Genomic DNA, 25,971 nt, shown 5'->3' with positions numbered 1-25,971 from the left:
TGCAAATCAAATGTAAAGGTTTAAGGCAACTGGAACTTCAGCATAAAATAGCTTGGTGAAGTGAGTGCTAGAAAAGCCACTGTTGTCTTAAGCTACGTTAATAGATTTTTCTCTTGCTAAGTGAACAGTGTCATAGCTCCTCATTCAGGTTTGGGAACCACAGATAAACTGTATTTCATTGATAGAATGACCAGGAAAAATAATATGACAGGAGGCAGGTTAGATGGAAATGGAAATGCTAAGCCTTGGGAAAAGAAGACAAAGGAAACTTGAAAAGAGAATTCTCTTCAAATATTTATATGCTTACTTGTCAATTAGAGAAGAATTAGTTGTAGACCCAGGAGTTAGACCTTGAATCCACAGAAGGAAGTTAATTGAAAATGGGTTTAAATCACAATATGGAAGAAATGTATTGATTTTTAATATAGAATTTCTAAATAAATAAAAGCAATAGGTATTTAGAGTAGAAATTTTGAAAACTTCAGAGAAGTCTAAAGGAAAGAAGAATTTTGAAAAGGTGGCACAGGTTCAAGGATGGAAAATCTTTGACCACTGGAAACAGCTGCATAAGAGTGAGATACTATAATTTATCTCACTGCTAAAGACTCTTAATTCAAATTAATTATTTCTGATACTCAATTTTCCCCCTGAATTTGAGGAAGAATAAGTCATGTATTCAAGTAATCAGGAAATAAAATTAAAATGATAGAATTTGAAAATGCTCACAATACGTGTAACCACCCTTCCCCTTCCTTTATTAATCTATCTTGTCATGATGTAGTCTGTTTTGTTAGGATGAGAATTATTTTGTTCTTGTGTATCATGAAATATGCAATTATTATCACTCAGTCTCACCAAAGGAATGAAAAATATCATTTTTCATCCTCTAAAGAGCAATAAAAATATTGTATGAAATATAGTATGAATAAAATATTTTGTAATTTAGAATAGAACACTGACATTCCATTATTAAGAGCCTATTTTTTCTTAGTTTGAAATAAAGATTATGATTATATATGTGGAGACACATCTAAGAGAATTATTCATCAAAAGTATGTCATTTGAAGCTATCATTGTTTCAATTCACTGTACCCAACTGCTTGCCAGCTAATTTGTTAACTGGGTAGGATTTCTCCTGGTAACACACCAAAGCCTTAACCCAGGCAGAAATCATGAATTATTTCATAAATGCTGAACTACAATTTTAGTTGCCTTTTCTATGCTGAAATCACTCACCTTTCTTTGTGATAAGACTCAGCCTCATTCAGGAAGAAGTTTCCTGTTTTTCATCATTTTGCACCCATTATCTTGTTCCATTGCTATCTTGACATGTTCCCTTCTCACAGTTGATTCAGGCAACTGAGATAATAAATGAGTTTAGAGGAGACTAGAAATTTTCAAGAATGATTGTCCTCTATAAGCTAATAAAGACTCACTCTGCCCCATTCAGCTCTGCAAGTTAGCTAGTATCAGTTTTCACTGACTAACATTATTATTTCTTGCCCAAGCAGAATTTACATTCACCTCCTGGGCAGAAGAGCTGATCCCAGAACCAATATGGCTACATGGCAGCTGGATCCATTGCTTGGACGTAGCCTTTAAAAACTCAGAAAAGAAGGTAGCTAAATCACCCAAAACCTCGCTGACCACCACCTCATGAATAATTCCTGGAGATGAACAAGGACCTCGCTTCATTCAGTACTGTTCTATGTCAACTTAATTAAAGGCATTTTGGGGTCAACCATTCTAAAAGAGGACCTTTTCCATTATCCTCTCTTCCTTTATCCTGTTTTAATTTTCTTCTTAGTGCTTTTACCATTTGACATGTTATATTTTGTTAGGCAGAGGCTTTTGTCTATTACTGCAAACCCAGGGCCAAAAATAATGCCTGGCACATCATAGGTGTTCAATAATATTGGCTGAATGAATGAATAAATGACCTTGCTAGAGCAATATATTATAGAAACAGCTCAAGAATAGGAAGTTTTGCTTTATATCATGCATATTTGTTTTCTTGCTCCCAGCATATACATATGTGTAATAGAATTCCAGAGTGACTTATATGATCATAGGATGCACAATCAATAAATATTTTTTGATTGAATAAATGCATTAATTAAAACATTAATTTGACAGTTAATATGGTTTTTCTAATTAGACATCTAAAAGAATCACTAGGAAGGAAAAATAGAAGAAGCAGATGAATAGAATAACCCTATTATATTTTATTGCATAATTGTGATTTATTGCTCTAAACAGCACACTGAGTTTCTCCTTCTGAAGTTTAACAATGAGATAATGATAAAACCTTGGATGGATCACAATATAATATTAACAAACCTAATGTGTTCCATTGGATAATAAATAATCTGAAATATAATATGGGAGTTAAAAAGTATTTCAATTTCCTCCTCATTTCACTGGAGCACCATTTTAACTTTTTGGTCAGAGGTGATGACAATTTTTTCATCAAAAAAGCACATCTAAAGGGAACAATAAAACCTGCCAAAGTGTCTCTCATCTCAAAGTCCAATTTAAAAATAGCTTTCTGTCTTCTCTAAAGATATGGAAACAGTGTGAGGAGAGCTATGAGTGGGCTCCAGCAGATACTGGACTTTTCAGTCTGTTAATATACATTGGTTTGACCTGCCCTTGAAAGGATAAGGAGTTGGTCCCCGGCACACTTTCAGGCCTGTTGTGTATCATTTGGACCACAAGGAGGTCCTGGGACAGAGTATCAATTTCCATATCCCAAAGACCTGGTGGTCTTCCAGCTCCTAGGAGAGACTTCTTGATTTAGTCCTTCATGCAAATCTATAAATGTTCTCAGCAGCTTGGCAGGGGGCCCAGTACAGGAAAAAGTGCTATGCTTTTTTTCAAGTGCCATTGAAATCCACAGACCATGCCAGACTGTTATGACATTCCTTAGCTTCCTTCCTCAGTGTGTCTTCAGTGTTAACACAAGTTTTCTCTATAGCCATTTTCCAGATCCCAAAGTTTCCCCAATACAGTTTGGGAAAGGATTTCTTCTACTCTGATAATTAATAAAATTTAAAGGGGGGGGGGGAACCTAAGATGATGGCTAGGTGAGACAGGGCAGGAGAACGCCTCTGTGAAAAATGCTGGATAGAGGCCAGAAGGTGACCCAGGGCACAACTTCCAGTGGTGCAACAGCTGGACGGAGTCTGCTGGATACACAGGGACCGTGCATTTGGTAGGGCCAGGAGTCTGCATTCTGAAGCAAGTGAGTGAGCCGGCTGAGGGTCTGGTGGCCATGCTGCAGTGTGGGGGGGCCATGGGTTGGTGTTTGGAGACAGACTAGTTCTTTTAAGAAAAAAAAAAAAACTGGGAGGGGCTGTGGGTGCAGCAGTGGGGACCTCAATATCTGGCATGGAATATGGACCTTCCCACCCCCACTGCTGGTTGTCTTGGAGCCAGGAGGGCAGAAAGGAGCCAAAAGGAGAAAGAAACCATGCCCCTTGCAGCCATCTTCCCAGCAGGCTGGGGACGCTCCTGCCCATGGCTGGACCACAACCCAGAGTCACGCCAAGGGTCCCAGTGGGAGAGGGAGTGTTTCCCACAGCACTGTGCACATGTCACATAGCAGCCATGGACAGTGGCCTTTAGTGCTCCCGCAGCTAATTATCCCAGAGCTGGGAGGGTGGGGCTATGTGAGGGGGGAAATTAACATGCCCCATTCAGCCATCTTTACAGCAGGCTGGGAACACTCCTGCATGGCCCAGCGGCCCAGGGCTTCCCTGGAGGGCCGGCACACACTTGTGATGTGGCATAGCCTTCCCTCAACAGAGGTCCTGGAAGAGCATGGCTGAGAAGGGGGGCCCGCTCGGACATCCCAGGGACCCTACGCCAGTACCAAGGACATGTGTGTCAGCAGCAGAGCCAATCTGCGGCAAGAATGAAATGAAGGCTTGGACTCTTGCAACAGCTTTAAATCTCCAGGAACACCTGGGAGGTTTGATTGTCAAAGCTGCCCTGCCTCCTGGCTGCTCAGATGCGTGCCACTCATTCAGGGTGGATGGTGCTGGTGGCATGCCCAAACTTGGTGCACCAATTGAACCCCAAGGGAATCAGACCCCCAAACACCACAGAGACAAAGTTGGGGAGAACTGGCTTGAGGGGAGTAGGTGACTCGTGGACACCATCTGCTGGTTGGTTGGAGAGGGTGTGTACCACCAAGCTGTAGCTCTGACAAACTAGAGATGGTGTTTTTCATATTCTGAAAGAACCCTGTCAAGTAAAACAAATGCCAAGGGGCCAAAAACAACAGAACATTTTAAAGCACATGATAAAAACAGACGATATGGAGAACCCAAACCCAATCACCGAAATCAAAAGGTCAGAGGACACACAGTACTTGGCGCAATTAATCAAAGAACTAAAGACAAACAATGACAGCATTGCACAGGATATAAAGGACATGAAGAAGAGCATGGCACAGCATATAAAGGACATAAAGAGGACCCTAGAAGAGCATAAAGAAGAACTTGCAAGAGTAAATAAAAAAATAGATGATCTTATGGAAATAAAAGAAACTGTTGACCAAATTAAAAAGATTCTGAATACTCATAGTAGAAGACTGGAGAAAGCTGAACAATGACTCAGCATCCTTGAGGACCACAGAATGGAAAATGAAAGAACAAAAGAAAGAATGGGGAAAAAAATTGAAAAAATCAAAATGGATCTCAGGGATATGATAGATAAAATAAAACATCCAAATTTAAGACTCATTGGTGTCCCAGAATGGGAAGAAAAGGGTAAAGGTCTAGAAAAAGTATTCAAAGAAATTGTTGGGGAAAACTTCCCAAACCTTCTACACAATATAAATACACAAAGCATAAATGCCCAGTGAACTCCAAATAGAATAAATCCAAATAAACCCATTCAAGACATATTCTGATCATGCTATCAAATACTGAAGAGAAGGAACAAGTTCTGAAAGCAGCAAGAGAAAAGCAATTTACCACATACAAAGGAAACAACATAAGACTAAGTAGTGACTACTCAGCAGCCACCATGGAGGTGAGAAGGCAATGGCATGACATATATAAATTCTGAGAGGGAAAAATTTCCAACCAAGAATGCTTTATCCAGCAAAACTCTCCTTCAGATTTGAGGGAGAGCTTAGATTTTTCACAGACAAACAAATGCTGAGAGATTTTGCTAATAAAAGACCTGCCCTACTTCAGATACCAAAGGGAGCTCTACCGATAGAGAAACAAAGAAAGGAAAGAGAGATACAGAGAAATTTAATAGACATATATAGAATATTACATCCCAAATCACGAGGACACACATTCTTCTCTAGTGATCAAAGATCTTTCTCCAGGATAGAACATATGCTGGGACATAAAAGAAGCCTCAATAAATTTAAAAAAAAAATAAATTTATTCAAAGCACATTCTCTGACCACAATGGAATACAAATAGAAGTCAATAACCATCAGAAACTTGGAAAATTCACAAACACCTGGAGTTTAAAAATGAGGGGGAGATGAAAACATCCCCAGATAATCAAAAGCTGAGGAGCTTTATCAACAGTAGATCAGTCCTATAAGAAATGCTAAAGGGAATTGAGCAGGCTGAAAGGAAGGGATATTAAACAATTGACTGAAACCACAGGAAGAAATAAAGATTTCCAGTAAAGATCACATGGTAAATATAAATAGCAATACTACTGTATTTTTGATTTGTAACTCCACTGTTTACTTCCTACAGGATCTAAAATACATAAACTGTAATGATAAATCAGTGGTTTTGGACTCAATGTAAAATATGTAATTTTTGACAAGAACTACACAAAGGTGGGGGAATGGAGGAGTATAGGAACATATTTATGTGTCCTATTGAAGTTAAGTTGGTATCAAAGAAAATCAAGATTTGTTATAGATTTAAGATGTTAAATTTAAGCCCCATGTTAAACACAAAGAAAGTATCAGAGAATATGACAATAGAGATGAAAAGTAGAGTATGGGTTATGAGAAGTGGGGGAAGGGGCAATGGAGAGTTAAATGAGTGTAGGGTTTCTGTTTGGGGTGAGGGGAAATTTCTAGTAATGGATGGTGGGAAGGTGATGGCATTGCAATGGAATGCTAGGGAGGGGTTGGAATGGGAAGATTTAGGCTGCATATGTTTCCACAATTGAAAAGAAAAAAAGTCTGAATAGATAATGACAATTAAATGCCAAGGATGATCCTGGATGGGATCTGAGGATGGAAGAGAGGATGCTGAAAGGGACACAGCTGGGACATAATAAACAAAAAAAGAAATATAGAATGTAAGCTTTGTATTAGTGTTGAATTTCTTGAACTTCTTAGCTGCGCTTAATGGGATTGCATAAAAGAATGTTCTTGTTCATGGGAAATGTATATGTGAATTATATTGTTTGTTCAAGGATGTGTGCAGCTTGCTCTCATATGTTCAGAAGACAGAGCAATAGATGATGGATGATAGGGAGGGAGGAAGGGAGGGAAAGAAAGAAATGGTAGTGTGCCAGGATGTTAAAGTTGGTGGATTGGGGTATTGGGGGATGGGGGTCGGGGTATGCTGGAGTTCTCTGTAAGGGGTTTGTATTGTTTTTGCAACTGTTCCTGTAAGTTTGAATTTATTTCAAAATAAAATAAAAAAATTAAGGAAAAATGATATTTTGGAATCTTTATTAAAATATTGAAATTATGGATGTTTATACATGTGCAATATTCTGCCTCAACAAGGGACTCTTTAAGGAAAGATGTTCCAATTTCTGACAGGCCTCTGCAGACAGTCTCGAACAGCAATTTTTTTTATTTTCCAAGAAAAATAAAATTTCAACTTTTTTTTTTCCTCAGAGTTTTACCTTCTTTTTTTCCTTCTTATTTCCATTCTTGCTCATAAAGCAAATCCTTCAAGGTCTCTATTCATTTCCACCTAAAGGGTGAGTTATTGCTTAATGGGTATAGAATTTGTTTGAGATGATAAAAAAGTTGGGGCAATGGATGTTGGTGATGTTTGTGCATGTAATTAATACCACTGAATTGTGCACTTGAAAGTGGTTTACAGGGAAACTTTGAGTTGTATATATGCCACTAAAATAAAAAGTTTTTTAAAAATTTCAAAAGAAGCACTACTGTACCAAATTGCTTCTTGCACTACTAGTCATCAGTTTTGATGGGTATGAACCATGATGCATTAAACACAGTCTAGTACCACAACAATAATAATAATGATATTAATTACTGCATTTTGGGGGAGTTTAAGAGAGTGTGAGGTTTAATTTTATACATTTTACATACATTGGATCATTTAATCTTCACAACAGTTCTATGAAGGATTTTTTTTTTTTCAGATTAAGCAAAATCCCACAGAAATCACATCCATTAGTTGATGAAAGAACAGTTACTTTTCTGCTTAGCTGCTGGGGGTCACTTAGCGTAGCCAACAGGATTACATTTCCTTCAAAGGCGTGCTGGAAACACCCACAATCCATTCTCACAGTATCTCCATTGCAAGGCAGCTCTGGAAATCTCCAGGAAGTCCTGTTGTCTCTGCCACCCTTGTGTCTGATGGTAATACCCAGCTCAGTTTCATCAGTGTCATTGCATTCAGCAATGGAAAAGTTTTATTTGAAGTGACTTTGAGTTATGTTTAGGTCACAATTTGTATGCCTCCTTTGCCCATCTTCCTTACAATTTAGATTAGAAACTTGGTTAAATCCTACTTATGTCTGCACATTGTTTTGGTGCTATAGAGGGATGCATATTTTTCTCCTGACCTCCTCTGTTCTTGGGCTATGTCACTTCACAGGCATTCTGAATGTTTTTCTGGCTGAATTGCCTTGTCCAAGTTCTCAGCCCAATCTTCAAAGACACACAATTGTAAGTTCCTATTACAGGGGTTAGTCCAGCTCATCATGAACTAAAAGAGACAGAGAGTTCATGGTTCACAGCCTTAGAGTTCAAGCAGAAACATCTAACTCAGGAGGAAAGCTGACAGAAGCTTCTAAACTTCAACATGTTCCACAATAATAGTTTGGCTACAAAGGGTTGGAAACTAAGAGCCACTGCTGTAACAGAGTCTCCAGTAATGATTTGAAAAGCTGCAGTGAAATACAAGTATTAGCTTTTATTTTTTTGTGATAACCATCACAGAGTCCTTAGAGCAGGGCTGGTAGTAGCTTATTTTGTAGCCCAATATTTTAGATAAATGGTGTGGTAAGTTTGGATATATCACATCCCCCCTCAAAGCCATGTTTTAATTCAATCTTGTGGGGTATTTGGATGAGGTTGTTTCCATGGAGATGTGACTAACCCAATTCTAGGTGATACTTTTGGTTAGATTATTTCCACGGTTTTTGGAGATCTTAAGTCTGCAGCCACAGGAAATTAGATTTTCTTTCAGGGCACACATAGAAACCTTAACGTCTGTTATACCATGCTTAAGTTTCAAATTCGAAGTTGTCAGCTCATCCCTTTCTCTTATAACTTTATCTTGCAATTCAAAGAACCAACAGCCAACATCTTTATACTTCTTAACTCCACAAAAATCTGTTAAGATATCAAAAACACTGTCACCCAGAGCCTTGGCTCATACGAGATTATGAGTAGGAGAATCAAATGGTTCTCACCCATTCAGGGTGAGTCTTGATTAGTGCACTGGAGGCCTTTAATAGGGTCTGACACAGACTCAAATTTGTGCTGATGTTTGGAGATACTTGGAGATGTGGCCAGAAGGACATTTGGAGATGCTAATCTAAGAGATGAAGCCCAGAGTTTGCCCCAGAGAAGCTAAGACAGGACTCCTAGATGCTTAAAGAGAAAGTCATTGGAGTCAGAAGCTGAAAGCAATGCAACCCAAGAGCAAAGGACCAGCAGATGCTAAACATGTGCTTTCCCAGCTGACAGAGGTGTTCCAGATGCCAATGGCCATTCTTCAGTGAAGGCATCCTCTTGTTGATGCCTTAGTTTGGACACTTGTATGGTCTTAGGACTCTAAATTTGTAACCAAATTTTATAAAAAGTCATTCTGTTTCTGGTATTTTTCATAATGGCAGCATTAGCAAACTCAAACAGGAGCTTCATCTCTTAGCTTACTGTGATGGTTAGGTTCATGTGTCAACTTGGCCAGGTGATGGTGCCCAGGTATCTGGTCAAGAAAGTACTGTCCTAACCATTACTTCAAGAACTTTTGTGACTGGTTAATAAACCATAAGGTTGGTTTATTAAATCATTAGTCAATTGATTGCATCTTGCCTGATTACATCAATGAAGTGCATGCCTTCTGCAATGAGAGAATTCAATCAGCCAGATTTAATCCAATCAGACTTTTAAGGGAGAAGAAAGAGAACTTTCATTTCTACTTCAGCCAGCCAGACTCTCCTGGGGAGTTCATCAAAGACCTTCATCAGGTTGCTAGCTTGCTGCCTGCCCTACAGAATTTGGACTTGTGCATCCTGCCCTATGGAATTTGGACTCATGCATCCCCACAGTTGTGTGAGACACTTTTATAAAATCTCATATTTACAGATATCTCCTGTTGGTTCTGTTTCCCTAGAGAATCTTAACTAATGCAGCTTGGTACCAGGAGTGGTTCTTGAGAAATAGAATCTTAAAGTGGGCTTTTGCAATTGTTTTTCTACTCTGATTAGATTCAAAGGCACTAATGACTCCATTTTCAATAAGCAAGATGTCACTGATAGTCCATGGCATGAGTTAGCAATGGAGATGTACAAAAAGTCACCATTTGATTCTCCTGCTCATAATCTTGCATGAGCCAAGGCTCTGGGTGACAGTGTTTTTTATATCTTAACAGATTTTTGTGGAGTTAAGAAGTATAAAGATGTTGGCTGTTGGTTCTTCGAATTGCAAGATAAAGTTATAAGAGAAAGGGATGAGCTGACAACTTCGAATTTGAAACTTAAGCATGGTATAACAGACGTTAAGGTTTCTATGTGTGCCCTGAAAGAAAATCTAATTTCCTGTGGCTGCAGACTTAAGATCTCCAAAAACCAGACCCAAGTCTCATTGTGTGAGTAGCAGATTTATGACATAAACTAAAATCTCAACCTCACAGGATGTCTGCTGTTGAAGTAAAGGCATTGATTGGAAAAGAATGGGATCCTAAAACTTGAGTACATGTAGGATGATAATAATGGCAGTGGGAACATTGGGACCCTGGATTCTGCTGAGTCTTTGCTAGATATACCTGTTATGGTCTGCCCTAAGTAGAAAGCTACCCAACCTCCAGCCTGCCTTGAGGAAACAGCTTCCTGACTTCCAGTCTGCCCTGAGGAGCCTGCCATCAAAACTCCACCCAAGGTGATTAACCCTCCAGTGTCTGCTAAACCTGTAATCACCTCCCATGAGGAAGAAGCTCTCAATCCTCTGCGTGGAGAAATTAATCCTGTTTCACCAGATGAAACAGCAATAGACTGTTCTGAGGTAATTGGCTTGAAGGATACTTCTAATTCTTTTCATGACTTGCCCCCACCACCACTCTTTTCTTCAAGACCTATAACTAAACTAAAGTTCTAATAGGCCCCAAAGGGTGAGGTACAAACTGTGACCTATGAGGAAGTGCACAATACTGCAAAAGAATTGCATGAGTTTTCCAATTTGTATAGACAGAAATTAGGGGAATATGTGTGGGAATGGTTAAGAGAGAGGGATAATGTTGGAAGGAATATAAAGTTGGATCAGGCTGAATTTATTGATATGGATCCACTAAGCAGAGATTCTGCATTCAATGTTTTAGCTTAAGGGATTAGAAATGGTGTTAACAGTTTGGGTGATTGGCTGAAACATGGATCCAAAGGTGGCTGAGGTTGAAATGCCAGAACTTCCCTGGTATAATGTAGAGGAGGGGATCCAAAGGCTTAGAGAGATTGGAATGTTAGAGTGGATTTATCATGGAAGACCTGCTCACACACCCCAGTAATGTACAGAGGACACATCTTTTACCAGGACTGTGAGGAATAAATCTGTGAGACTAGCTCCCCCATTCCTGAAGATCTCTGTAGTCACCCTATCTGCAGATCAGATATTACTGTGGGAATGGCTGTCACTAAGCTGGAATCCTTAAACACAATGGGGATAATCTGCTCCCAAGTTGGCAGAAGCCATGTGGCAGCAGTTAATCACCAAAGGCAAGGTGAGCATGGCTACCATAATGGACAGCAAGCTCAAAGCAGCAGTCAAAATAATCTGACTTACAGAGACTTGTGGCATTAAATAGTAGATCATGGAGTACCTAGTGGTGAAATAGATGGGCAGCCTACTAAATTCTTGTTTGATTTGTATAAGCAGAAGAATTCTAGGTCAAGTGAACAAAAGTCAAATCAGAGAGTCCTGGCCCCTTAATCAATTCCCAGACTTGGCACAGTTTACAGACCCAGAGCCCCTTGAATGACTGGAAGGCTGGGTACCCTTGGGGAAGGACCCTGTTACACTGCCAAAAATTTATACTGTTATTCTTCCTCCCAGGATTCCCCAAGGGGACCTACAGCCTTTTACCAGGGAAACTATGCATTGGGAAAAAGGAAATTATCAGGTACTTTGGTGATTGTTAGACACCAGCTCAGAAGTGACATTAATTCCAGGAGACCCAAAACATCACTCTGGTCCACCAGTCAGTGTAGGGGCTTATGGGCGTCAGGTGATTGATGGAATTTTAGCCCAGGTCCATCTCACAGTGAGTGCAGTGGATCCCTGGAACCATTCCATGGTTATTTCCCTAGTTCCAGGATGCATAATTGGAATAGACATACTCAGAAACTGGAGAATCCCAAATTGGTTCCCTGACTCATGGAGTGAGGGCTATTATGGTAGTAAAGACCAAATGGAAGCCACTAAAACTGCCCCAGCTGAGTAAAATAGTAAATCAGAGGCAATACCAGATTCCTGGAGGGATTACAGAGATTAATGCCACTCTTAAGGATTTGAAGGATGCAGAGGTGGTGATTCCCATCACATTCTCATTCAACTCTCCTATTTGGCTTGTGCAGAAAACAGATGGGTCTTGAAGGATGACAGTGGATTATCATAAGCTTAACCAGATGGTGACTTCAATTGCAACTGCTGTTCTAGATGTGGTATCATTGCTTGAACAAATCAACACATCCCCTGATATGCAGCTATTGATCTGGAAAATGCTTTTTTCTCAGCAGCTGTTAGTAGGGACCACCAGATACAGTTTCCATTCAGCTGGCAAGGCCAGCAGTATACCTTCATTGTCTTACCTCAGGTGTATATCAACTCTCCAGCCCTATGTCATAATATTGTCTGCAGTGATTTGATTGTTTCTCCCTCTCACAAGACATCACACTGATCCATTATATTGATGATATCATGTTGAGTGGACCTAGTGAGCAAGGAATAGAAACCACTCTGGACTTATTGGTATGGCGTTTGCATGTCAGCGAATGGGAGACAATTCCAAAAAAAAAAAATACAGAGGCCTTCCACCTCAGTAAAATTTCTAGGTGTCCAGTGGTGTGGAGCATGTTGAGACATCCCTTGTAAGGTGAAAGATAAACTGTTGCGTTTGGCCTCTCCTTGACCAAAAAAGAGGCACAACACCTAGTTAGCCTCTTTGGATTTTGGAGACATATTCCTCATTTGCGTGTGCTACTCCAGCCCATTTAGTGAATGACCAAGAAAGCTTCTAGTTTTGAGTAGGGACCAGAAAGAGATAAGGTTCTGCCACAGGTCCAGGCTGCTGTGCAAGCTGCTCTGCTACATGGACAATAATATCCAGCTCATCCAAAGGTGCTGGAAGTGTCAGTGGCAAATAGAGATGCTGTTTGGAGCTTTTGGCAGGCTCCTATAGGAGAATCACAACACAGATCCTTAGGATTTTGGAGTGAAGCCTTACCATCCTCTGCAGATAACCACTCCCATTTTAAGAAACAGCTTTTGATCTGCTATTTGACCTTAGTAGAGACAGAACAATTAACCATGGGCCGCCAAGTCACTATGAAACCTGAGCTGCCTATTATTAGCTGGGTGTTGTCTGACCCACCTGGCCATAAAGTTGGATGTGCACAGCAGCACTCTATCATAAAATGGAAATGGTATATACAAGATAGGGCTTGAGCGGGTCCTGAAGGCACAAGTAAGTTACACGAGGAAGTGTCCCAAATGCCCATGACCCCCACTCTGCCACATTACCTTCTCTTTTCCAGTGCAGAGCTATGGCCTCCTGGGGAGTTCCTTACAATCAGTTGACTGAGGAAGAGAAAATTCAGGCCTGGTTTACATATGGTACTGCACAATATGCAGGTACCACCTGAAAGTGGACAACTGCAGCACCGCAGCCCTTTCTGGGATGTCCCTAAAGGACAGTGGTGAGGGGAAATCCTCCCTGTGGGCAGAACTTCAAGCAGTGCACCTGGTTGTTCATTGTGCTTGGAAGGAGAACTGGCCAGAGATTCATTTGTGTACTGATTCATAGGCTGTTGCTAATGGTTTGGCTGTGAATGATCAAGGACTTGGTAAGAAAGTGATTGGAAAATTAACGACAAAGAAGCCTGGGAAAGAGGTATGCAGATAGGTATGTCAGAGTGGGCAAAAAAAAAAAAAAAAAAAAAAAGACATGAAGATGTTTGTGTCCCATGTGAATGCTCACCAAAAGGTGACTGGCAGAGGAAGATTTTAAAAATCAAGTGGATAAGATGACCTGTTCTCTGGATACCAGCCAACCTCTTTCCCCAGCCACTCATGACATTGCCCAATGGGCTCACGGACAAAGTGGCTGTGGTGATAGGGATGGAGGCTATGCATGGGATCAGCAACATGTACTTCTGCTCACCAAGGCCAACCCAGACACAGCCACTGCTGAGTGCCCAATCTGCCAACAGCAGAGACCTACACTCAGTCCCTGATAAGACACCATTCCCCTAGGTGCTGAGCCTACTACCCGATGGCAGGTTGATTACACTTGACCACTTCCATCATGAAGGGACAGCAATTTGTTATAACTGGAATAGACGTATAATCCAGATACGGGTTTTCCTTCCCTGTATGCAATGTTTCTGCCAAAACTATCATCCATGGACTTACAGAATGCCTAATCTACCATCATAGTATTCCACATAGCATTGCTTCTGATCAAGGAACCCACTTCACAGCAAATGAAATGAGGGCATGAGCACATGCTCATGGAATTCTCTGGTCCTATCATGTTCCCCATCATCCAGAAGCAGCTGGGTTGCCATAATAGAACAGTGGAATGGCCTTTTGAAGAGTCAATTAAGTGCCAACTAGGTGGAATACCTGGCAGGTCTGAGGCAGTGTTCTCCAGGAGGCTGTGTATGCTCTGAATCAGCACCCACTCTATTTTGCTGTTTCTCCCATAGCCAGGATTCATGGGTTCAGGAATCAGTGGGTGGAAATGGGAGTAGCACCACTCACTATCACTCCTAGTAATCCACTGGAAAAATTTTTGCTCCCTGTGCCAGTTTGGATGTATTATGTGCCCCCAAATACCATTATCTTTGATGTAATCTTGTTAAGGCAGATGTATTAGTGTAGATTAGGTTGGAAACTTGTGACTGAGTGTTTCCATGGAGATGTGACCTACCTAACTGTGAGTGACACCTTTGATTAGGGTGTGATCTCTTGATTGAATGTTTCCATGGATGCATGGCTCCACCCATGCAGCATAGATATTTATTGGATCACTGGAGTACTTTAAAAAGAGCCACACAGGCCCAGATGCTGCTGCAGCCTAGAGAGGAACATCCTGGAAGAAAACCATTTTGAAACCAGAACTCCAGAGCAGCCATGAGTGACATTTTGGAGAGCAACTGAGAGAGAACCTGCAGTTTAAAATGACATTTTGAAGATGGCTGTTGAAGACTGAAACTGACACTTTGGAAAGTGCCATTTTGAAATGCAACCTTGAAGTAAGCAGATGCCAGCCATGTGCCTTCCTAGCTAGCAGAGGTTTTCCAGATGCCATTGGCCGTCCTTCAGTGAAGGTACCTGATTTTTGATGCCTTACCTTGAACACTTTATGGCCTTAATATTGTAACTGTGTAACCAAATAAGCCTCCTTTATAAAGGCCAATCCATTTCCTACCTCTGCAACCTTAATCTCTGCTGGTCTGCAAGTCTTAGTTCCAAAAGGAGGAGTGCTCCCACCAGGAGACACAACAATGATTCCACTGAACTGGAAGTTAAGACTGCCACCTGGCCACTTTGGGCTTCTCATACCTCTGAATCAGTAGGCAAGGAAGGGGATTATTGAACTGGCTGGGGTGATTGAGCCTGACTATCAAGGGGAAATAGGACTGCAACTGCTCAATGGAGGTAAAGAACAGTTTTCTTGGAATACAGGAGATCCCCTAGGGCATCTCTTAGTACTACCATGCCCTGTGATTAAAGTTAATGTGAAGCTGCAACAACCCAATCAAGACAGGAATACTAATGGCCCAGAAACTTCAGGAATGAAGGTTTGGGTCACCCCACCAGGCAAAGAACTGCAGCCAGCTAAAGTGCTTGCTAAGGGTAAAAGGAACATGGAATGGGTAGTGGAAGAAGGTAGTGATAAATGTGAACTATGACCATGTGACCAGTTATGGGAATGAGGACTGTGATGGCATGAATATTTCCTCTTTGTTTTCTTATGAGTATGTTTGTATTTGTCTGTAAAGCAGATATCTTTGTTTTATTCTCTACCTTATCCAATGAATGTATTGTTCATTTTCTGGTATTTAAGTTATAGGATATCAAGTTTAAGACTGAATGTTATCCAAAGACTTGCACCCTATTCTGGAGATATTTAGTGTATTTCTGGTTGTACAAAGAACAGCTGAGTATTGTTAGGGGAAACATATGCTTGTTATTGTTTTATACTTAGAAATTAAGTATGGTTTAAGGGGATGTGTATATCTGCCAAATTGACAAGGGATGGACTGTGATGGTTGGGTTCATGTGTCAAATTGGCCAGGTGATGGAACCCAGGTATCTGGTCAAGGAAGCACTGGCCTAACCATTACTGCAAGGACATTTGTGACTGGTTAATAAACCATAAGGCTGGTTATCAGTCAATTGATTGCATCTGTGGCTGATACTTCAATGAAGGATGTGCCTTCCACAATGAAAGAATTCAATCAGCAGGATTTAATCCAATCAGTTGAAGAATTTTGAGGGAAAAGAAAGGGAACTTTCATTTCTTCTTTAGCCAGTCAGCCTCTCCTGAGGAGTCCATTGAAGACCTTCATCAGAGTTGCCAGCTTGCTGCCTGTCCTAAAGAATTTGGACTTGTGTATCTCCACAGTTGCATGAGACACTTTCATAAAATCTCATACTTAACAAATATCTCCTGTTGGCTCTGTTTCCCTGGAGAACCCTAACTAATACACTTAGCATCTATCTGCATCTCTAAGTGGCTCCAAGTGTCAGCAAACATCTGGGTCTGTGTTGGCTCTTAGCTTCTCTCTTAGATACCCCAGTGAACTAATCAAGACCCACTCTGAATGGGCAGGGCCCACACCTCCACAGAAATAATTTAATCATAGTTTCCACCCTGATCAACAGACTAATCAGTTTGTCCCCACAAGATTGCATTAAAGAATATGGCTTTTCTGTGGGACATAATATATCCAAACTGGTACACCTTCCATTGGAAGTCAGAGCTGATATAAGTGGATTAAGTGGTCACAATTCTGGATACATTAACATCCAATATAGACTAGGTGGTGGAATTCAGATGCCAAAAGCCAGGAAGCAAAATAACTGAAATGGCTGACAAGGTTGAAGGAGCTTCTAGTGGGATTCACCCACAGGATGTTGAGATAGTTGATAGTATATGTCATTCCCTACAGGCAAAACAGACTAGAAGATAACAAAGGTACTTCTTAATATCTACAACCAAAAAAGAAGTAAAAAGAAGGAGCAGGAGTTTGAAAGAAGTAGCCCCAGTAAAAAGTCACAATCCCTTGCTCAAATCTCAGACATGAGCACATTTTCAAATGCAGAACCCACTGACTGAGAGGTTGTGGTTTCCCTTAGAAGGAAGCACCATGAAACACCATGACAAGCATATACTGTGATGATTCCTCCAGAAGTTCCCCAAAGAAACATGTAGCTGTTTACTTGGGTGACTCTATATGGGGGAAAGAATACCCAGACCTTCTGAGGTCTATTAGACATAGAGTCTGAGTTAACACTGACTCTTGGAGACATAAAGCATCTTCAAGGCCACTTTATTAAAGGAGGGATTTATGAAAGCCAGGGAATAAATGAAGTTCTGGCTAAACCTGGCTCATCAGAACCCTGTTGGGTCTGTGGACACACACAGTGCTCATTTTTCCAATCTTTGAGTGTATAATTGGAATTGATACACTTGGAAACTAGAGTAGCCCCCTATGGGGTCCATATGGTGCAATATCTATCATATTGGGGAAGTAGAAACCTCTGAATTTATCTCCCTGTCAAGATGGTAAATAAAATACAACATTGCATTGTAGAGGGTTCTTTTAGTTTTTTAGGCTGCTCATGCAATAACCATGCAAAGGGATGGCTTAAACAACCAGAACTTTAATTGCTTCTGGTTTTGAGACCAGGAAAAAGTCCAAATCAAGGCATCATCAAGTCAATACTTTTTTTCTGAAGACTGTGGTGTTATGGGGCTGGCTGCCTATGATCCTTGGTCCTGGGCTCCTCTGTTACATGGTGTTTTAGCTCCCCAGGCTGCTCAAAGCAAATACCATGAAGTGGATTGGGTTAAACAATGGGAATTTATTGACTCATGGTTTTGAAGCCAGAAAAATGTCCAAATCGAGGCATCATCAAGGCAATGCATTCTTCCTGGCTGCTGGTGATCCTTGGCCCCTTTGTCACATGGCAAGGCACATAGAAGTGTCTCCTGGTCTCTCCATTCTCTTCCAGGTTTTGTTGATTTCAGCTTCTTGCTTCAGTGACTTTCTCTCTCTTTGTCTGAATTTCATCCTCTTATAAAGTACTCCAGTAATAAACTTGGGATTCATCCTGATTGAGGTGGGACACACCTTAACTGAAGTATCCTCATCAAAAGGGTCAACTTAAAATGGGTTCACTCCCCAAAGGGGAGGATTAAATTTAACAATATGTCTTCTGGGATACACCCAGCTACAAACCACCGTATATGACAATGCTTTCCTACCATAATAGCCCTCAATCCACAAATCAGGAAACCAATGTGGGGATACTGACAGTTGCTGAGTATGTCTAATTCCAGTATGCATTCCAGAACTTGGGAAATAATCACAGAATGGGTCCAGGTACACACTGGACTCACTGTGAAATGGACCTGAGCTAAAACTCCAATGATCACTTTCAAGACAGTGTCTAATAATCCCCCAAATATCTGACCATTTCCTTTTCCACTATGAACAGTTACCCTGGTAAAAGGCCATAGGTCTCTTTGGGGAAAGCTGGGAGGAAGATCAACAGTACAAATTTTTGGCAGTGTATCAGGCCCTTCCCTAAGGGGACCCAGCCTTCCCTTCACTCAAGAAGTCTGTGAACTTTCTCAAGTCTGGAAATTGTTTAAGGGGCCTCTGTTTTTTGTAATTCAAGTTAGACTATTGTACACTTGACCTAGAATTTGTCTGCTTATACAGATCAAGTAAGAATTTAATATACTATCCATGTATTTCACTTCTAGGTGCCCACAATCTACTAGCCAAAGCCATAGGTCTCTGCAGGTCAGAGTATTTTGATTACTGCTTTGAGTCTGATATCCATTGTGGCAGCCAGACTCACCTTGTCTTTGGCAATTAAGTACTGCCACTTGGCTTCTGCCAACCTGGATCTGCTCATCCCTACTGGGTTTCAGGATTGAATTTTGGTGACAGCAGTTCCTACAGTAGTTTCTGACCTACAGAGAAGATCAACCACAGAGCTCTTCAGGGACGATGGAATTAGTCCCACAAAGTTATTCCCCACAACCTGGTGAAAAATGTGTCCTTTGGACATTCCTGGGTGGGTGAGCAGGTCATAAATGATAAATACACTCTAATCTTTCAGTTTCTCTAAGCCTTTGGATCCCCTCATTTAGGTTACACCAGAGCAATTCTGGCTTTTTGACCTCAGGTGATGTAGGCCACTTTTTGGTCCATGCTTTAGTCAATTACCTAAACAAACTGTTAGAGCACTTTCTAATCACTTAAGTTACAACATTGAATCCACAATCTCTGCTTAGTAGGCCCGTATTAATAAAATCAGCCTGATCCAACTTTGTATTTCTTCCACTATTATCCCACACCCTTAATATCCATTCCAACACATATTTCCCTGATTTCTGTCTATATAAATTGGAAACTTCATGCAGTTCTTTTGAATTGTAGATCACCTCCTCATGGGTCACACTCTGTACCTCACCTCTTGGGGCCTGTTGAAACTTTAGTCTAGTTATACATCTAGTGGAAAATAGGGGTGCTAGGGGTGAGTCATGAGAAAAATTAAAAGTGTCTTGCAAGCCAACTCCATTATAGTTTCATCTGGTAAAACAGGATTAAACTCTTTATAAACAAGGGTGAGGGCTGTTTCCTGAGGGGAGGTGGCTACAGACTTATCAGGCACAGCAGAGTTCATCTCTTTAAGTAAAGGCTGGATGGCAGATTCCTCAGAGCAGACCATTACAAGTTTATCTGGTGAATACCCAACAGAGTCTAGACTTTCCAGGTCCCTACGTCCATCATTTTCAAATCATATGACCCATTCCAATGTTCAGGATCCCACTCCTTCCCAGTCAATGTCATCACTTTAACAGCAGACACCTGCAAGCTTGGGAATTTAGTTTATGTTGTGATTCAGCCACTTGCACAATACAAATCTGGGTTTGGTTTTCAGAAATACCAAGGCTATGACTAAACAAAATAAGATTTTATTTCAGGACACGCATAGAAACTTTCACATCCTTCATGAAGTACTTAGGTTAGGAATTTGAAGCCTTAAGGTCATTCCTTCTTTTTGCAACTGTATCCAGTGTGTTTAGGAACAGTATCATTATACCTTTAAAACTCCACAAAACTCTGTTAAACTGCCTAAAACCCTCTCCTCCAGAGCTTTGCCTCTTATAAGCATTTGAGTAGCCATATCCAATGGTGATATTTTGCATATCTCTATTGCCAACTCACACCATGGACTATCAGGGCCATCTTGATTGTTGGAAATAGTCATTAGTGTCTTTGAATCTAATCAGATTAGAGAACTAATTCCAAAACCTCAAAACCAATTCAGAATCTCATTCTTAAGAACCACTCATGGTACCAGAGTTCTATTAGTCAAGTATCTCTTGGGAAACAGAACTGACAAATATTACGAGATTTTTATAAGAATTTTCTCATGTGACTGTGGGGACGGACAAGTCCAAATTCTGTAGGGCAAGCTGCAAGTGGAGAACTCCAATATAGCTTTTTGATGAATTCCCCAGAAGTAGCTGGCTGGCTGAAGTAGAGATGGAAATTCTCCATTCTGACTGCTGAAATCATCATCTCCCTGCACCCCCTTTTTAAATGTCCTCCCATATGTGTTAATGCTTCTATAAACACATTCAATTCATTTTGTAACTCACAAAAAATTAAGAAAATATACACACTCTTCTAAACTATTTCAGTCACTAATACTGTTAAACATTTTTATGTCAATCAAAACTATCATTTAAAATTACTGCATAATATGTCATTCTAGGAATCTATCATAATTTAACAAATTTCCGATTAAGGAATATTTACATTTTTTATTTTGTCTCTATTATAATTGTGCCATTTTAATGTATGAGTTATATTATTTATTAAGGGTAAATTTCTAGAAGTGGAATTACTGCATTACAAAATATGTACTCTCTTAAGGCTTTAGATGTACCTTACCAGACTGTCCTTCAGAAGGAATATACCATTTATATCCCATCAGCATGGAAATTAGTATGTTTGAGGGATTGAAGAGGGTGACTAAAAGGGAAACACTGCTGGAAAGAAAACATTCATTTATTAACTGAATATTTATTGTGCATCTATTATTTGCATAGCATTGTGATAGTACTGGGGATACAGTGGTGAACAAGAACTCCTAAACTTGTAGTTTCACTGTATTCTTTCCTCTCCAACTATGATAAGTTCAGGAAAATGTCTAGCTTTGTAGCTTAATTAACCAACATTATATTCATAACATCAAAGAGAACACTAAGGAGACAGTGGAATCACATCTTAGCATATATGGTGAAAACTACTGTACTGGATATCATTAATCCACACTTTCCTTTCTATGTTCTCCCCTCTACAGATTTGACTAGAAGCCTGAAAATTTTATTTCTCAGATTCCCTTACCAGGAGGGTTCTGTTTAAGGAGCTGCCCATGGGAGGTACTTGTGAGAGACTGTTAGGCAGGAGGAAGACAGAAGTCACTGTGTTCCATAGAGAGAGCAGGTCTCTGTGGTGACCATGTGGCATCCAAGGGGCAGAAGAGCACAGGCTCCTGCAAGAGCAGCAGCAACAGGCAACCCAGAGCTCATGGAGCAGCTGAAAGACAGCATGGGAGCACATTAGTGCAGGCTTTGCAGAGGCTGCAGCAGCTTCTCTGCAGTCCCTCATCTGGGCAATTTAACCTTCCTCTTTATGCTCCTTCATCTCTTCTAACAATCCCTATATTAAGCCCTCTCTGTTTGAAATACCTGGAGTGGTTTTTGTTTTCCTGACTGAACCTTGACTGATTCAGTAGCCCAACATTAAAATTATCCTTGAAAATCCATTAGGAATGAGTTATGTATGAGACTGACACACCATCTTTCAGTAAGTTTAACAAAGCCAGTTTTTCTACAGCAATGGCATGGGCTGCTGCTTTTTCTTCAGTTGAACACCACATGAATTTGGTGCCTCTCTTTGAGAGGGCATTTTGCATGAAAAATATGTCTTTAAACACTAGAACCACACTCAGGAAGATAAGATGCACATACTATGCTAGGTACATGGGAACTGATACCACTTTGAGGAAACAAGAGATCTACAACTTCCACCTAATGCTTACGAATACTGAGAACATACATAAAAACAACGGGAAAAACAGAAGGCAAACTTAACTTTCTCATTTTTACTGGGTGCATATAATTGGATCCACATAACGAAATGTTACTATGATATGCCTCTATCCTCTGATGCATGTAGAGGAAATTGGGATATTTTTGTTTTCTAAAACTGTTGGTTATAACTATTTTCAATATAATGGCACAGAAATATTAAATCATCTCATATGCTCCTCTTTCTTTTCAAATTGAAACAAATTTTAATATGAATGCATTAATGAATTTTTAATACTGCACAATACAAATTATCATTTTCAAACCTTTCCTCTGGCCATTGCATATTCTTTGATAAACACCAATACTGAAAATATTTTTGCTGACACATGTATATAAATTTATGTATATAAATACCACTAAGCTGAGAAGAAAGAGCGGAACATGAAAATAGTAACCCCTGCTTAACTTTTTTTATCTATGTCTTCTCCTGTACTGTTGTCTTCAAAATAAAAGAGGTCACTAAAGAGGAAAACTTACTTTGGTGCAGCAGGTGTCTGAATTTCAATGCCTTCTCTCTCCATCTTCTTTTCTAATTTTTCTTTAAGCAAAAGTGGACTGGTCTCATAAAGGTAATCTACAATCTCTGGAAAAGTCTTTTTCTGCCAAAAGGAAACACAGGTAGCTTTCAGCTTATAAAATTTATTTTGAACTTAAGATGGAGGAACATCACATATGGCACTAGCAAGGTCTTTTCAATCTATTTCATTAGCATCTTCCACATTTATTTCACCCTACCTCTCAATAAAGTTGACTTTGCCTGTAGGGTATTGACTCCCTGTTATACATCCTGACCGTTAGTCATTCTCTTGGTTAGAATTTCAGTTCACTTACTTTTATACTGCATTCAATTTCTTGTTCGCACTTTAGCTTCTACTTCCAACCAAGATATGCACTTGTAGAGCTCTTCCTGAACAATTGATAAATGGCTTTCAGAATTTCTTGGAGCTTAGAATCCACATCCTTTAACTCCTGGGGAAATATCTTCTTTAGAGTCACTACTTCAACAGCCTTGATTAATTTCTGGGTTTCTGTCTTACTCCAAGTACCATGATTTCTTTGACTGCTGATCTGGGACAATTTCAAGGCAACAGAGAAGCTGCATTGGGCCACCAACTCACTGAACTTTTCCAATCATTTCCATAGAGGGAATGGCATATCTTTAACTTATTCATATCTCCTTTACTATAACTGCCTTTGTAATTATTATCAACCATCTTATTTGCTCTATATTTGCTAATTTCCAGGGCTGAGCAATGCCCTTTCCAATGTGCAATCTAAAATGAGTATTTTCTTTTTTGGGTCACTGATTATTGATTTCTCCTCTGGATATCTGTCAGTATACAGCAGCTTGTTTCCATTCTCAACTCCTTGTGCTTTAAGTTCTACAAACCATGCTAAGTCATCCTGATACATTATATTAATTGTATGGCAGCTCTTTCCTTTGTATCAGGGATAAATTCTTGAAGCTGCTTCATGGCAGAATCCAAATCCACATCTGAATCATCTGAATTTTTTGAAACTTCAGATAAATATTTTGTTTCAGAATCTTTAGCCAATTCCAAATTGCTTTCTTCTTCATTTGTAGACTCTAACCTCTTTACCTCTTCCTCAAACTTCTCTTCCAGATAAGATTGGTATTTTTTTTTTTTTAGCATTGGTTTCACACCATCTTCAAAATCTCCCTCCAGTGAATCAAAGAATGTGTTCTCAGAGCTCTTGTTGAGCACTGAAAAATCATCAACAGAGGCTACAGCACTTTGCTTCCATTTTTAGACTTTTTCTTTGTACTGTCAGATTCTTTGATCTCTTTAAATGCATCTCTGTCTTCTACAGTACTAATTTCACTGACAACTTGTGTTCTTTCAGAGTACACATTCTCAAGACCCTCAGGCATGGTCAATGCCTCACATTCCTGGTTATTTGAAATTCTTTTCTTTTTCTTATTTTTTGACTTGTTTTCTATCAGCAGATACTGGTAAATCTATAATTTCATCTTCTTGGCCCACAGAGAGCAGGGATTCCTGCCTATATACTTCTGACTGGGGCAAGGCAATGCTGTCATATGGGTTTTCCAGTGCATTGCACAATGCTTCTTTCCTCTGCCTTTTTTTATTCTTTGTTACCCTAACTTTATTAGCAGTTCTTCTGATTCATTTTTACATTACTTAGTAACTGAGTGCAATTCATCTTCTCCAAGTGTTTTTGCTGACTTTTGTTCTTTGCTCATATCAACATAAATGACGTCACCATCCTTTTAAAAATTCTTCTTTGACATGTTCTCAATATTTTCTTTATCCACAAAGACATACATGACACCTGTTTCCTCATCTACCCTAAAACACTATTTCTTCTTTTTTTATTCTTTTTGGATATAGAAGTGGCCTTTTCAGTCTCATCACAGGTTTCTGATTTTTTCAAAGGAGAAGAAATGAGTTCTTGGAACTTTTTCTCCTTTTTTTTTCTCTTAGGTATTTGAGACCATTCATTTACCAGAAAGGAGTCTCTGAAGCTTTCACTGCAATGCTTCTGATGTCTTTCCTTATCTACACAATACTTTTACTTTTTCTTGCAAAAAACTGGCTGTAGATTTTAAATCTGCTAGATTCACCCTTCATTTTATTCCTGTATGGAAACTTTTAGTTGTTTTTGCCTGGATGTAACTTCTAGGTTTACCATTTGGGGATTCTTATTCAATTCAATTTGTGTGAGGTTCAAATGCTACTCCTGCAAACATCCAAAGCTGCTCTCATCTTTCTTGCAACCACTTCTCCTTTTAAAGCCTTCAGCTTCTTTGATGAGACTTCTCTCATTGTTAAAGGCAGTCTCCTCAGTTGATTTTAAATGTAATCAGCCATAGATGCAATGACATGCCAAACTGATGGCTGAGTCTGATGAGAATTCAGACTGGATAATGGAGGAGGATGAGGAGGAATATTAGTCATGTATCTTCAATCTCCTGCAGGTATGGGGGCTGTAGCTCATCCCACTAACCCCACTTTTCTAAGTTTCCCCTCAGGAAGAGTGACCCATGGGATCCATGGAAAAGCTACTCCCTAATCCTGTGTGGAGTAGATCTGTATGACATATTATAATGTCCCTCTGAGATCTACAACTGCAGGGAGCATAACTGACTGAGAGTCCCAGGTGCTTTATTCTGAAATCCATCACTGTATTTTCTCCAAGACAACACTGCTCACTGCCTGCTCCTATCAGTGACTGGCAGGGAAGAGATAGTAAGGCTAGTCCATTCCTGGGAGATGTAAGACTCCCTTCACAGTGACCTTGGCTTGAAAATTCCCTAAAGGCTTTATTAAAACATTCTTGGAACTGCACATCAGGCTAAGATCTTTTTGACCCAACCATCCTTCCTCATACGTGTTAGACTTACACCACAGTCTAATTGTTCAATCAGCCCCTCTTCCTATCTCGCTGTTCTGTTTTTCTCACAGATGTTTTCCCAAGAAATGTCTTGCTCATATAATCCTCTCTTAGTGTTTGCTTCACCAAGGACCTGCACCGAAGAAAAGAGATTTGCCTTTCATTTTGTCTTGGTTTGGGTTGCCCCTAAAACAGCACCTCAGATAATTTCTTGGGTTCAGTTTATTTGGGGGTGATACTAGGTAGCTGGGATGAGGGAGCAGGGAGAATGAGACAGGGAAGGGGAAAATGCCAACAAAAAGATGTGTAATAGAGATTATTGCAGTAAGCAACAGGGACTTCATTCTGCTAGCATCTTCTGAAAAGGGTACAGACTGCTTCCCAGAATTTTCCTCCTGGAGGACAGGAGTTGGAGCATTTATCCATAAGCTGCTGCATACAAAGTTTGATTGCTGCCCCGCAGTTCCAGGCTGTGCTGAGTTGGCTCCTGCAGAGCATACCCTGGGAGGGAGAGTAATAAGATGCATGGGACATGTAGGAG

General features: G+C 40.1%; 1 pseudogene; it reads right to left on the bottom strand.

Annotated features, from left to right (window-relative positions):
* Nucleotides 1-22,702: 22,702 nt before the first annotated feature.
* Nucleotides 22,703-25,971, bottom strand: part of LOC119506054 — a 71,123-nt pseudogene continuing 67,854 nt past the window's right edge.

Source organism: Choloepus didactylus, chromosome 11, assembly GCF_015220235.1.
Source record: "Choloepus didactylus isolate mChoDid1 chromosome 11, mChoDid1.pri, whole genome shotgun sequence".
NCBI lineage: Eukaryota > Metazoa > Chordata > Mammalia > Pilosa > Megalonychidae > Choloepus > Choloepus didactylus.
The sequence above is the reverse complement of the archived record's forward strand: the minus strand, read 5'-3'. Positions and strand labels throughout refer to the sequence as shown.